This window comes from Melopsittacus undulatus, chromosome 4 (assembly GCF_012275295.1).
Source record: "Melopsittacus undulatus isolate bMelUnd1 chromosome 4, bMelUnd1.mat.Z, whole genome shotgun sequence".
Classification (NCBI taxonomy): domain Eukaryota; kingdom Metazoa; phylum Chordata; class Aves; order Psittaciformes; family Psittaculidae; genus Melopsittacus; species Melopsittacus undulatus.
Window position 1 is genome coordinate 54,967,606 of NC_047530.1, and position 15,309 is coordinate 54,982,914.

At 40.2% G+C, this 15,309-nt stretch overlaps 1 protein-coding gene across 4 annotated transcripts in view; it reads right to left on the minus strand.

Moving 5' to 3' along the window:
* RRAS2 (RAS related 2) overlaps positions 1–15,309 on the minus strand; it is a 44,567-nt gene that overhangs the window by 14,405 nt on the left and 14,853 nt on the right. Inside the window, exon 1 of one of the 4 annotated variants that reach the window (XM_031052744.2) lies at positions 12,546–12,567. The exons of 2 other annotated variants lie outside the window; for them this stretch is intronic. The gene's annotated coding sequence lies outside the window, so the exon portion shown is untranslated. Of the gene's footprint in view, positions 1–11,700; positions 11,723–12,545; positions 12,568–15,309 lie in introns of those variants that run through there. One more of the 4 variants, XM_031052743.1, reaches the window with a different exon arrangement.

A 15,309-nucleotide genomic window follows, 5' to 3' on the forward strand; every position in this document is an offset into this window, starting at 1 on the left:
AGTTCACAAGTGTGAACTTGCAGGGAGAGAGAGAAGGAAAAGTATGCAATACAGCACTAGCCCACAAACCTTCTCCAGACACATCACTGCCAGTATAGAACACAGTGAACTCAGTTCCTGCAAATTTAGTTTCACTAATATGGATGTATTTGTTCTTGTCCAGTTTCAATTTGGAGTTGCTCATGGGAGCTGGCTGCAGTATTCTGTCCTGACTGCACCCAGCTGACTCCCACCATTTGGGCACATCTGCACTAGGTTTCATGTCTAACAGTGTGGACATAGGTTTCCCTGCAAAGCTCATCAATCCAGCTGCAGCTGCCTTACTGGGAGGAAAACATCATCAGTTGTAACATACTTCACCAGCAATGTATACTATACATAACCCATGCTCATATACCACAAACTCACCGTCACACAGTTGGCTACAGGACGACTATGTACAGGTTGCTGTTGATCTATTCATTGAGATCTGGGGTGTTGGTCAGTGAGAAACTTAACGTGATCCAGCAGTGTGCACTCACAGCCCAGAAAGCCAACCATATCCTGGGCTGTGAGTGCACACTCCTCAAATGGAGTGTGACCAACAGGTTGAGGGAGGTGATCCTGCCCCTCTACTCTGCTCTTGTGAGACCTCACTTGGAGTATTGTGTGCAGTTCTGGTGTCCTCAACATAAAAAGGACATGGTACTGTCAGAACAAGTCCAGAGGAGGCCATGAGGATGAGCAGGGGACTGGAGCATCTCTTATATGAAGACAGGCTGAGAAAGTTGGGGCTGTTCAGCCTGGAGAAGAGAAGGCTGCGTGGAGACCTCAGAGCAGCCTTCCAGTATCTGAAGGGGCCTATAGGGATGCTGGGGATGTACTCTTCATTAGGGACTGTAGTGATAGGACAAGGGGTAATGGGTTAAAACTTACACAGGGGAAGTTTAGATTGGATATAAGGAAGAAATTCTTTACTGTTAGGGTGATGAGGCACTGGAATGGGCTGTCCAGGGAGGTTATGAATGCTCCATCCCTGGCGATGTTCAAGACCAGGTTGGACAGAGCCTTGGGTGACATGGTTTAGTGTGAGTTCCAACCCCCCCATGGCAGGGGGGTTGGAACCGGATGATCTTAAGGTCCTTTCCAACCCTAACTATGCTATGATTCTATCTGGCCCCATACTGAAAAACTGTTGACCCCTAGAACAGAGACACTGAACAGCTCCACACATCTCCTTTGCATTTTAAGCAGACACCAGTAAGCTATCTTCTCAGGATACACCTACACAGTAGTTTCAGTCACCCTGCATCCACAGCACCACCGTGGTACCAGCTACACTTAGCTAGCAATAACACTAAAACCATGTTCCCGTCCAAGAAGTAGAAAATCTTAGGACACATGAGATGTTGCAATTCACTCCTTTAATAACATGTAAGTCAATGTAGTCATTTCTGGATATGAAATACTCCTTGTTTAAAACATTCACCGGGATAAGCAATCTCTCCCCTCCAACCCTTCCCAAAACCCCACCCTCACAAAACAAACAAAAAACCCAACAAACCACAGCCCCAAAATTTAATAACAGACTTTCTGAGGAATCAATTTATTCATAAACGATAAATTAGGTCTCAAGTCTTCTGCAGCCTTTAACAACCTTTGAAAGATGGAAGAGGAATTCACCTATGTGAACATGCTAATAAAGCAATTTACAAAATCTGACTTTGAAAAGAATGATCACAAGAAAGGGAATATAATTCTTATGTTTCATGAAGGAAAGAGAAATGGGTATTTATAAACAAAACAACAAACAAACCATGAAGTAACACCATATATCTAGAAATTCAGGGTTGTGATCTGGAAGATAAAGCACACATTCCGAAGTTATTCCCTGTCCCTCTCCTGCTTTGACTTTCATCTCCATATCCTGCAAATTCAAAGTTACTGTCCTACCCTTCACATGCATAAAGTGGTAAAGTATATGCCAAGTTTTAAGTAAAAGGAATAATTTGGAATCAATTTACTTCACTCCCATGAATTAGTATGAGTAGACAACCTAAAGCAGCAAGTTTCTATCCAAGAAGGTCAATACTTTTCACTGAGAAAAGTCAGAAGAGGAAAACTGTAATAATCTCAGAGGAATTCTTCATATTTTCCTTATTATTTGTCCAAGGGCCAAGAACTGTAGCACGTTCTGTAATCTCCAAGGCATTTCTGTGATTCCCTCCACCCTTTTTGGTTTAGTTTGTTGGTTGTTTGTTTAACAGAAGGAAGCTACACACAAAGTGAGAATGCCAGACTAGCTACAGAGACATGGAACAGGGTTCCTCCCTCAAAAAATGGAACAAGATTCAGTTGTCCTGATCCAGCTTCAGCCACATCTCAAATTCAGCATGAGCAGATGCCAAAGCTCCCCCATTTAACAGGCCACTTAGTGCAATTTCTTCCCTCCCATGGAGCTGCACTTCCAAATCTGCTGTCACAGACACTCCAGGAGAGGTTTGCAAGGCAATTAGCGCTGTGGTTTTACCTCCAGGCACTGGACAAAACTAATGTGCCTGAAACAGCTGCTGGTTTTGAAGGATGCTTTCCAAATTGCACTGGGACTATTTGCCACAGGGAGCATGTCAACCATAGCTTGCAGGCCTCATTCAGTCAGGGCTGATTTACAAACATTAGATGCAGCAAACACAGTATTTATCAGTCTGAGCAGAAATGGACTTTTCTGCTGTAAAGACAGTGATAAAAGAACTGAAGCACTTCAGAGGGATGTACCTTTACTTCTGAATGCAACAGCAGGAAGGTGCCTGCACACCCAACAAGCCCAAGACTATATACCTGCATTTGTAGCTTTGTAAAGGTCAAGCAGTTTGCAGCAAAACTGCTTAGAAGACTAACAGGAATGCAATTCCAGCAGATGCAAACCATTGGCAACCTACTGCTTTTAAACTGATGCCGAGTCCAGACAAATTGGAGGAGCACGCACACACCACAGCCTGTGAATACTCAGGCTTGCCTGCTGCTGTCTCCTTTCTGAAAGCGATATGTGCAAGTCCTAACACTTCAAGGCAGTTGCCCTGCTAAAATACTAACCTACCAAAAAGCTACAGCAGGTGCCTCAGATGGACACTGCACCACTCTAGGATGATCCCTTACAGACCACTTTGTCAGATCTGCTCTTCCTGAAGCAGTTGAGTTTCTATGATGAATCATAGGAGCTAAGTCACAATCCGTTGGCTCCAAAGCAGCTGGATATCGCCTGCAGGAAATAATTAGAAGAAACTAAATTTCTTCTATGAAGACAGTAATTTGAACACACTTTTACACCACTCCCTTAATCACTAACGGAATCAAGGCTCTTTTCCACCCAGCTCCGAGAAGGGAAACCAGCAGCTGAGCCCAGTAGTCTCATCAACCATTCAATTTACCCAAAATGTTATGCAACACGTTTTCTAGGTTTCCTCTTTCGAAGACTGCTGAGGCAATGAAGTCCAGAGATGGGAAATCCTGCCAAGGATGCAAGCCGTTTTGCAGAAGGGGAAGATCGAAACAAAATCACAACAGCGACAAAAAAGCTCATCCTCTCACCATACACCACTTGTAACTGGGCAACCCACCACCAAAATCCGTTCCTATATACATACTTGTCATCTTAAAATGTATTTCAAACACAGTCTCCTGACCTTCGCAGGAGTTTCTACTTTCGGCAGATGACACTACTACACTGAACGCTGCTCTAGCAGTTCTTCTCCATTTAAGGTAATGGTAATCCTTAAATCATTGTTTCAGTCACTCAAGTCTTTTGGCAAAGAGAACATGTGAAAACCTGCTTTCAGTTTATCATCTTCCCCCTTTGCTATGCTGCCTTCAAAATACATAAGGGAATTCTTCCATTAGCTGGACTCATTTACAAGCTCAGGAGTCCCACCCCATAAATTAATAAAAACAACTACCTGACTGAAGGCATCCTACATTGAAAGATGGAGAACCCCAATCCAGTTTCACAAGTTTTATGCAGCTTTTCTCATTTAGCCTTTTAAGGTCATCAACAGTTCACAAGCTGAAAAAAACACTGGATTGATTTCTTTTGCACCAAAATTGAAGTTTTAAGGCAAGAAAGAAGTCAGACACTATCAACAGGGAACTGCAATAAGCTGCAGTCCAGAGGCTGCATAATGTGCTTCTTTTTATCTTTATATAAATCTTGAAGACCATGCAACAAAATGCAGCCCAGCACAATGAAAGCACACCACTATGAGTAAGCTAAAGGAGTGGTACATGCCAAAATACATGTTCATCCTTTCTGTGGCTATAATCTTCATTTGTATTTATTAAATATACACTGAATATTTCAAAGAGCCACTAGCTGCTTATTTAAATTTTTTCCACGTTTAAGTTTTTAGTTTCAACCAAGTGAGGGTAAGGAAATAGAAGGGTTTCCTCCAAGCTGAAGTTACAGACCAGCTCTGGATTTAAATAGCATCCACAATTTCAGCATTGCAAATAGTCCAAAATACTTCCTAGTTATAATTGGTAAGTTAGAACTTAAACCAAACATGCTGGTGAATGTTAAACACCAAAGCTTCAGCTTTAGACTTGCGTACATTCCCAAATGCCCAAAACACATGATCTCAAGACATTTCCAACGCTGTAAGTGCTACTTAACCAAGTATTTCTTTTGGCAGTTTCTCTTTAGGCTATCTGTAACACTATCATTTCTTCTCTACATTTCTCCTTGTTTCCTCTGCACTTCACCAAGAACATTTGTCTGTTCCTGTCCCACTCAACAAAGTTCAGTTCAGGATCTGTAGTGGCATGTCCTCACCATGGGTATAGAATAAATAACCATACCAGCAACAGCTCTATCACACGCTACACTGACCAGATTAGAAATATTTCACTGAGAAAAAGACAGAAACCAGACCAAGTTCTCCTCTAAACAGCTTTCTTCATGTAAATGAGTATTTGTGGCATTTGTTCCAAGTCACAAAGTCAGTGTCTTAGTGTAAGACTCCAGTGTCCTGGCCAGTTAGTAGGACCATAAATGGACACCTTTCTGTCTGAGGTACTTGTCTATAGCACAGAAGTTTTCTCAGACCATGAATTAAGATGTAAATGACTGACTGCATAAATCAGTTTGAAAGCTTCACTGCTTTGCCACCCATGGAAATCTTATAGCCTCCATCTTCAGCTCTTCTACCTAGAAAGAATGACACGAGAGACAAGTCCATACTAACATGACCACAGTGTCACACTGCACCCTTCTCCAGGCTTCAGAGAGATCAGAGACCATTCCAAGCAGTTTTAATCTACGTGTCCATCCCTGTTCCTAGAGATTCAAACAGATTCAATATCATCACAGACATTTCCTTAGAGAATGGGTGGCAGTAGCCTGCCATCTTGTGCAAGGATTACCCTGGCCCAGGGCTAGAACCAACCCCCCCAGAAGGACTGGTAAGTACACAAAGCAGCACTAGGGCATCAGCACCTTAAGAGATTAACCAAAGAACCTCCTTTTACACCACAAAGGAGATCCCTCAAGTCATTCCTTTTGAAATATGTGAGTTTCCTGGCTGGAAAACATGCAGGAAAAAAACTATACTTACTTCTGGAAGCAAAATTAAACCCAGCATGCATTCCAAAATAAAGGAACAGAAAAAGCAAAACATACAAATTCAGTATTTTGCAGAGCCCCGTGTACTTGGGTCACAGGAAAACAAACACAACCCCCCACACACCTCTGCTTAAACAGCCTTTGACCAGCTTGCTAAGTACCTAATATATACCTCCCCAAAGCAGGTGGTTCACTAGGACCTCATGTTTCCAGGCATGCCTAATTGGTTGGTGTTGGGGGAGCAGGAGATTAATGCTCCTGGGGTTGATAACAGGCAGTGCCACCTCTGCAAAGGGCTTGGTCACTGCACAAAACCACACCATGAAGGCCACAGGAGCTACCCACAGCAACACAGCACTGTTTTAAACAGAAGAGCCTGAGATAGCAATGAACAGGTTTTGCTGGCATAAACAGTCATAGAATCATAGAATCAGAATAGTTAGGGTTGGAAAGGACCTTAAGATCATCTAGTTCCAACCCCCCTGCCATGGGCAGGGACACCTCACACTACATGCTTTGTAGAACATGGGGAAGTACTTTGGTGCATCAGGGAGAGTGGGACCAAAGGCCTAGAATTATGCTGATAAAAGACTAGACTGCAGAGATACTGAATAAAACACTGGATCATGCTGGAGAAGGGCAGGTATATCCCACTTCAATTACCCCATATTCATGCAAACCTTTAAAAGTTACTTTCTTTTAATTACACAAACAGTTAAGAGCACCTGCTCCTTTCTTCCAAAAAACATAAATTAAAAGACAGCAGTGTGTGTAAATAATTGATGCTTCCCTCCACTTACACTATTTCCTACTGTTCCAATGTATATTGCCAGCATTGTTATGGCTATCCAGGGAAATGGTAATTTGTAACTACAGTTACTGCAATTATCCAGTGATGTGAAACACTTGACAATTTCATGAACAGCAAAAACTGAGACACAAAGAGAGGAGGAGATTAAACTGGAGAAAGTTATAGCAAAAGACAGATGACAGGAGCCCTATACAAATAGTATACACATTTAAAAGTTCTTTTATTTGTTCCTGAAGAACTAGCATTACATATACATGTAACACTGATATTTATTATTAAGTACCTGCTTCATCGAATCTTAGTAGTTCTGTTAAAGAAGAAAATCACAACAGAGAACATAATATTCTTGAATAACCCCTTGTGGCCTCAGAGTGCATCCATTAGATTACCCCCCCCCCAAAAAAAAAAAAATAATTAAAGGACAGGAGAGATACAGATCTTAAATTCTGAAGAAGATATGGTAGGATGCAAAACTCAACATCCGACTTAAGTTTAGGCAAGTCTTTCCCTTAACCTTTTTATGCAGTGCATGGATTGTACAGATCTTGTGCCTGGTCTGGAAATGCTAAACAAAACATGAGTTAGCCCTATTATATGACCACATAGTCTTCTCTCTTCCTCTTTTACACTCCCTGCCCTTTCATATAAACAGTGAGCACTGAACAAGCACATCAGATGAAGAAAACTATTAAGAAATCTGTGCTCAGTGCACAGGTATATTTATCACAGGTATCCAAACATAACACAGCTTTTTTCTTTACGGACTTTGTTGTGGTCACTACCCAAAGTGCCTAAAAGCAAAACTAACTTTGCTTCCCTCACAAGCGCTGGGAAACATGAGTTAGGATAGGGAGAGCAAGAGGAGAAAGGGCAAAGAGGATAAACCATCTTCAGTCTTGAGGCAAATACACATACCCGAGTCCTGTCTACACAACTTTATTTTTCATATTTCCTAATTGAACACTTCAACCTTATAACCATAAAAAACTCACTTCCATAATGTTTCTCTAGACAGCCATACACTAATAAATTCCACAGATATTATCTGCAATTCAGCAGGATTAACTTGCGTTAGGGATTTAAGAGTTGGTTCTGAGGCATCAACTTATTGTGCAGGTCACACAGTGGACTAAGACTCAGGAAGATAAGACTAAAATGAAACTGACTTTTGTGCTCTGAAAGGGAACATCCATCTGCTCTTTACACCTTTCAACACTCCTGAAAAACCGCCTGACAGTTTTTGGCCTTCCCCTAAATGCTACTTAGAATAAAGCAGTTTACCTTTTCCAACCCTGCATGGGTTGCAGCAGCACAGGAAAGAACCTCCCTTTTTTTTTGCTTGCAAAACGGCTCAGGCTTACAAGCAGAAATCTGGAGAGTTTAAACCTAAGAATTCCCCCAGTGATAGCACATTTCTCTGGAGAAGAGTGTCCTTGAAACATAACTAAAGCAGCTTCTCAGTTCACAGAGAGTTTAACGAGTAACTGTTACAGCTACTTCGTTGAAAAGTTACATGCCTTTTTGCTAACATCCTGCCAAGCTTAAACATAGTGTTGGGTAACTTGTAGAGCATTAGCGCAGGCCTCAACACTTACACTTGATGATGTTAAAGGTCTTTTCCAAACTAAACAATTCTATGATTCTATGACTCTAGCAGACTGATACTGGTTTTAAAACAGCTTTTATCTTTTAAACTCAAACTGAATCTGCACTACGCTTACCTCTCAGTTACTCACCTAAAGCTCTCCACACTGTACATCAACTCTGTATTAGCAGCTCACCAGCCTGCAAATATTTGCTTCCAATTTCTAATTCTCAAATTTCTCAGAACCAAACCACACCAAACACTGAGTAGACTCACAGAGACCTGTTTTAGGCAATACACGCACTAAAATTTGGCCTTTTGAATACTTACTTCCTGGTGATGCAGATCAGAGAACATACCCTTTCACTGTCTGTTAAGACTTCTTTGTAATGTCTTGAATTAATGCCTTTTAATGCCAGTAAGCACCTACAAAATTCTTTGAAGGCAGCTGTGTAATTTCTCAAGTCAAAACATGTCTGACTGTAAAATGTACTCTATACTGTAAGCATAGATGAGTCTTGATTTCATTTAATTTCATTTTTGTTTCACAGTAAGTACATGAAGCAAAGAATGTGCAAGATACTACGGGCAAGAGCTATGAACACACCAAGTGCTTAATCTTCCTGATCTTGGCTACTTGGCATTCAAGGAATGTTTGAAATATTCACTACATACTGTCTTTTCATCACAAAATTTTATCAGGTTCAGACAGTTTTCAGCATAGCAGCTCCCACAAGCTCTTCAGGATTAACTCAGGTTTTTATCTCAAGAAGCCTATGATGTGTTTTAAAAAGTACATATCTGATTTTAGGATATGTGTATAACCAGATAGCAGAAACTACAGCTATTAGTGAAAAGAAAGTAAGAAAGATTACTCAAAAAATCCCCTGGTGGGGCAGAAGTCAATGGAATATCTTTTCACATACAAATGAAATCATTAGAATACCTCAAGGTACATAGTGTAACGCAAGAGCTTTTGATTTAAAAATGTAAGTATAGTAACAGGGTTAGACTTACAATCAATCAAAACAACTCTTCAGTAACTTAAACCTAACTAAAACACAGTAACAGACTTCAGGTTAGAGACTATGAGGAAGCCCATGTTTAGGGCATTTACTGCCTATAAAGAAGCCATTTCACAACTCCTTGAGGAACATACCGGAAGAACTGAAATGCAAATTGGAAAAGTTAATTCCATGGCAAAGAACTCAGGAGTGCAGGTGTTCACGTGAAATCAGAACCTTTAAAACAGGTTCAAGCTGCAAACAAATTGCTTGTTAATTGGACTGTTTGGATTGTCCAGCCAAGGTTATGGACACTTGGACCCATACAATTATATTAAAAAGTAAGAAGTTTTTCTAGCCCAAACAAGCCAGTAAAACAAAGCCTCTCTTCAGATACACTAGTGCATTTTAGTAGTGGTAAATCCTACTTCACTTTTTAAGTACCTGAAAATGGTTGAGCCCTGGGACTTCACAGCAAGCTAAGGTCAAAAATTTATGACGTTAATACCCTTAATTCTAAAAGTAGGAAGGAAAGATCTGTTTTAAGTAGTAAAAGCCATTTCCTACATTTACCATTACATTTCAGTTCCCTGTATAGACAGGCACTATTGTCAGTTGTGTAGGTTTGCAACAGCTGGGAAGCAGATGTAGGCTTGAACCACAGTTCATCAGAAACAGCCAGGTAAAAAGCCTAAGGAAAGTAAGTTATCCATGTTCTTGCTCTTAAAACATTTGTCTAACATGGAGATACAGCCAAGTTAACTAGTCCATTAAGCCCAGAGCCTACAGTTCTCTAGAATGATACAAGTTCGGATTAAGTATTTGCAGTAGTATTTCAAAATAGGATTTCAAAATACAGTTCAACTACATTAGCAACTTCCTACTCGTGGAAGAAGGAGGTTTTGTCGTCCCCACTCCTGATCTTCCACCATGGTTCCCTGCTGCCTGCAACACAATTAGGAGACCAGCAAGTTCATATTGCCTGCTAAAAACTGCCAACTGCAAACCACCTTTACATGTACAGCCACTTCAGGAAAGCTTCAGAAAAGCATATCACTAAAAGACACCTTCCCCCCCCAACTCTAATATACATATATATAAATAAATAAACATTTATTTGCTTACATATAGGTTTATGTATGTATGTATGTATGTAAAGTGCCAGACGGGGACTGAAGCAAATGACTAAGAGCTTCCAGAAGATTTCACCATTCATTATGTCAGAAAAGAAGACGACACAAAATCACTAGCACCCAGGTAATTAAAAGCTCAGATGACACTTTCAGAGCTCCTAATACATTTCATTTATACCAAAAGTTTATTGTAGCCATAGATAGCAATACACTAGTTCCTGTCCTATAATTACGCCATTGTTTGGGTTTTTTTCTATTGCCACAGCTGATACCATGGAGTTTTTGAACACCAGCTTGGACAACATCTAGCATAAAAACATTCAGCTTCATTAGCAAAGTCTGAAGTACTTTATTTTTCAAAGATTTATTGACTGATCATTAGAAGCTAATTATTTAGGAAAAGCTATAAAATAGCACTTATATCTAATAAGAACTATTGTGTCAGAAGATAAGCACAGTTCTAATAGCTTTATTTGCCTAAATTACATATTTATTCAGCCCCAACCTTTTAGCCTGAGACTAAACTGTCTAGACTCATTTTGCAGACTACAGAAAATTATTATATTGAATTTTTCAAAGTGCCATAACCAGAAATTCCAACAATACTGCAATGGCAGCTGTGTTTAGCCACCTATTTTCATTAGAAAGGCTAATTATTACTAACCTTCCCCAAAATCCTCACTCAACTAAGTAAAATACGCAAAGCGGTAATCTTTTGAGACATGAAAATTTTAAATTATAATGAAATAATTGGTTGCCTACCTATGAAATAATGGACTTTGAGCCATTCGAGAGTGCCAGCATCTGAAGCTGCATGATGCAAGGATCATATTAAAATGTGCAGCAAAATCAGTTAAAGTTACAAGATACTAGGCAACTTCCCCTTAGAAAAAGAGTAACCAAACAGCTTGCAGGTGGCCAGCAATCAACAAAAAATTCATGTTAAATAGTAATAGCAAAAATGCAAATTTTAAACAAGGCATTTCTTAAGTTGTCCTTATACCACAACAGACATGGCATGAAGGCTGCACCAAACCATGCTGATCGACTCAACACATATGAGCTCCATGCTGCAGTCCCATCAGTTATAGCAGCTCAGAAATTAAGAGTACTTACACCAACACCAGGTACTTTTGCACATCTGTATCAGTCATCACACTGTATTCTAGGCAAAGATGTGTTTTCTGCCTCCCGGAACCATTTCTCAGAAGTTTGCGGCTAAACAGCAAAACCTCAGATGGGGGAGAATTTGTACTGGCCAACAAGTGTTTTTTCCATGTGATCTGACTTTCAGATTTGGCAGCTCCCAACAGAACCAGCACATGGGCTCCCACAGGGACCAGGGAGAACACTTACATGCCAGTCACTCCTGAGTCCAGCAACAATCTCCATAACCTTAATGTGCCCTCTGCAAAGAAGCTTTTCAAGAGACTGACATATCAGCATCAGGTTTTTAACCCAGACACATCAAGTACTCATAACCTCACTTTAGGATTTAGAACCAAGCAACAAAAAGCTTAAAAAGAGGGGTTTTTTTTGCCTTATATCTAACCTAAGGTATCAGGTTAACCCACCTAATTGTGAGAGCAGAAAGGAGGGAAGGGGATCTCTTCCAAGGTACATCAGGCTATGTAAGCCTTTTCATGCTAGGGATTGTGTTCAGATCTTCCTGGCACACAAGCCATCCCTTTGTTTCCTTTCACTGCTTGGGCACGGCATTCAAAAGATCCCATTCTGACAAAAGGGAAGGAAAAAAGAGCAGACTTGGTCATTGTCAACAAAACATAGCAGAACAATGTGGTAAGTTATTCCACCCCTGAAGCAAGGCAGAGAAATCCTACCCCATATCTAAGCAGAAATACCTGACACAGATTTCAGTGATGCAGGCTGGCCTGAAATCATGATGAGGCATGATGCCTGTCAACAAGCACAAGTACTTTAAACAGAGGTTAGTCTTACTTGAGTAGACACTCCTGCTTCCGAAGTAGTGGTTCAAATTAATATCACTAAATTTTCAAAACCTCCAGGTTTCTATAAGAACATAAGAAATCCAATATTTGGAATTCAAGGAACTTGCAGCATGGACTTGAGTAACTGAAACACAGCTTCAGCTGGACAAACCACTTTGAAAAAAATAATACTGAGTATTTTCCATTACAGATACCAGTAGGGTACAATGCTTTTCTTTCCAGCCTAATCAGTGTTTGCAGAGAAGTTAAATCTTCATGTCCTTGGAGAATGTGTTCATAAGTCTCTCCTACTACTACCAGCAGTAGATTTCAAGACCAAAGGTTATGGCTCCTTCACATCTGACAACAGCATAATTCAGACTGGCTTTCTCATCAAGTAGTAAGCTGCAGTACAGTGCATAGTGAACGGGGATTGTTTACAATAGGAAATGTAGTATTTTATTTCTGACCTTTCAGAAGCAAAGCCATGTGTATTGGAACTTTGACATCAGAGACAGTTAGCTTAAGTTCCTAGAAGAAATACAGAAAACTTTAGAGAAAACTTTATCCTAAATAGAAGCTAAAAAAAAACAAAAAAAAACCCAACCAAAAAAACCCCACCAAACAAACAAACAAGAATTAAAATAAAAAAAAACCCACAACGAAACAATCCCCCCACTCAAAAAAATACCCCATCAACAACCACCAACCACATGGTTGGGAAGGCTTAGAAGTTACTATTTTGTATGGCATCAGTGTGTTCCAGAAGCCAACCCAAGCATACTGTTCTGCAGTAGCTCCAGCCCTCATGCTTCATTTCTCTGTTTTGAGGTCTGTGCCCATGCCTGTGCTACACTTACATCCATGCCTCAGTGGCACCGAGTTGCTCAGAATCAATGAATTCACTTTTAAACCAGCAAATTTGCAGAACAGCACCTGAAGTTTCTGTACAACCTAACAATGTCTGTGAACCTCACCCCAAAACATGGTTGTTTACTCTTAGCTGAAGGGTATCAAACTGGGCAGTACCTATTTTACCCAAATTATATTTTGTAGTGCTCATGAAGCTGTATCAACATCAGAATCACACAGCAAATAAGAGAGATGCTTTCCAGTCAGAGGATGCATGCATGGCCCCCCTTTCACTCTCCATGGAAGTGGCTGCACACAGGCACACCCCAGCAGCAGGGTGGTCATGAAGACAAGTCATTCACAACAGGAATGCTTACCAGGGAGGCTGACAGAAGCACGTTCTCGAATGGCATTATCATCCCAACTAAGGGAGGCTTCAAAAGTGCAACATGACCAACATTGTTGCAACTTACACCCAGGGAAATGTGTACAGACTCAGATTCCAGGAACCAGAAACTTATTGACTTGTTTTACAGTTGCTAATCCTGACATGTGAGCAAGATTTCAGAGCACAGAACTGGTTACAAGCACAGTCTTGCTAAAATTAGCTTGGTAGCTGATCTAAAGGGAAAAGGAAGATATCCCAAAGCCCCAGTAAGCACAATTCAAATGCTCTTAAGCAATTCTAGAATTTCAGCCTCAGCAATTTCAAAATCTAAAGTGAAGAGAGTGAGTGTCAGTGGAAGCGTGCTTATGTTCAAGTTTCATTAAAAATGCTTTTCATTATTCAGTCTACACTTTTAAGCAAGCATCAATTTCCATCTAAAAAAATAAAAAAAGCATATTTACCAGCAAAATATTTGGTTATACTAAAACTAACCACAGTGTTTCTTCCCCTTTGTCTCTGCACCTGCAGGAGTAGCACCACTCTGAGTCAGCATCACCCCAAACCACAGGGCAGGGAAATATACAGGAAATTCAGAGCTTACTTTTTGCTTGGAATAGAGAGATAGATACAACCAACACTATTTAACATCTACAGCATTAATAATGTTAGATTAATATTTCACATGATCTTTGAACTAGAGGACCTGAGCAGTTAAGTGTTAAACCTGTTTTTTATACTTTTAGAAAACTTACTATCTCAATCATAAGGACCGTTTCACCTCAGTGAGATTATAATCACTCCCAAACCCAGTTCTAACTAAGGCAAAAAATAAAAGTATGTTCTGAAAGGCACCACCCTCATTCAATTATCAAAATCCAGAAACAAGGCATGCTAAAGACAAGCGTCAGCAGACTTGTTCTCATGTTAAGATCTGCTTCACAAACAGCACCACAAACTACAGCTTTATGTGCAAATACCTACTCTGACATTACAAAAAGCCACATCTATTATGAACTACATCAAGAAACTGCAAGCAAACATTCAGCTGAAGTGCTACACAATCAAACACCCCATGCAGTCAACAAATGTTTTTACAGTATGGCCATTTATGGTAGCAGTAAAGAAGGCAAATGAAAGACTGCAGCAGTTTTACACCAAGCAGCATCACTTCCCATGGTGGAGCTGATTCTAAGTAACAGATAAAAAGCATGATTTGCATTAAACACTACATCCACAGGCAATCCCTTGTTCAGGGAATTCACAGTTCGAGCCAAAGCATTTGCTAGAGTCACGTAGACCTTAGAATCCCATTTGTTGATGGTACCTTATTCTTTCACATGCTTCACTTCAGGGAAATACCCCATCCCAACTACAAGAAGGCAGAACACTTATCAGTTCACATACAAGAGAACTCAGCTCAATTCACTTAAGCAAAATATTAACCTCATCCTTCTGCAACACTGCATCTTTCTATGTTTATCTGAACACATTTGAGCCCCATTTTCTGTTGGCATTTGTTACTAAGAGGAGTACAGCTAAACCTTCAGAGCCACCCATGTATATCCATGCAAAGCCTAAAGGACAACTCTTTATAAAATTTCATTAATAAAGATTAAATTAGTCTCTCTCTCCTGCTACTCCTAATTTCAGTAAAACACAATCTTGTATTTTAGGAGGCTTTCAAGTTTTAAGGAAGAATAAGGGGGACACACACCACTAAAAATTTCAAGCATGTTATTCTACACCATACTCATGTTGACAAGTTCATCATCCCATCCTCAAGACTGGCAGGCTTTTGGATCTTTAGGTTCATTAAAGGTGATCTTCAAAACCTGAAGGTTTTTAAGTTTAGTAACAGCATGTAGTCAACATTCACTGCAGGGGTTTCCAGCAAGGTGATTTCCCTTCTGTCCCCTGTGTGTCTCATTCTTACAAAGAATTTACATAAATTCTAATAAACTTGTTTTCTAAAGCAGATAGATCACATGATTGAC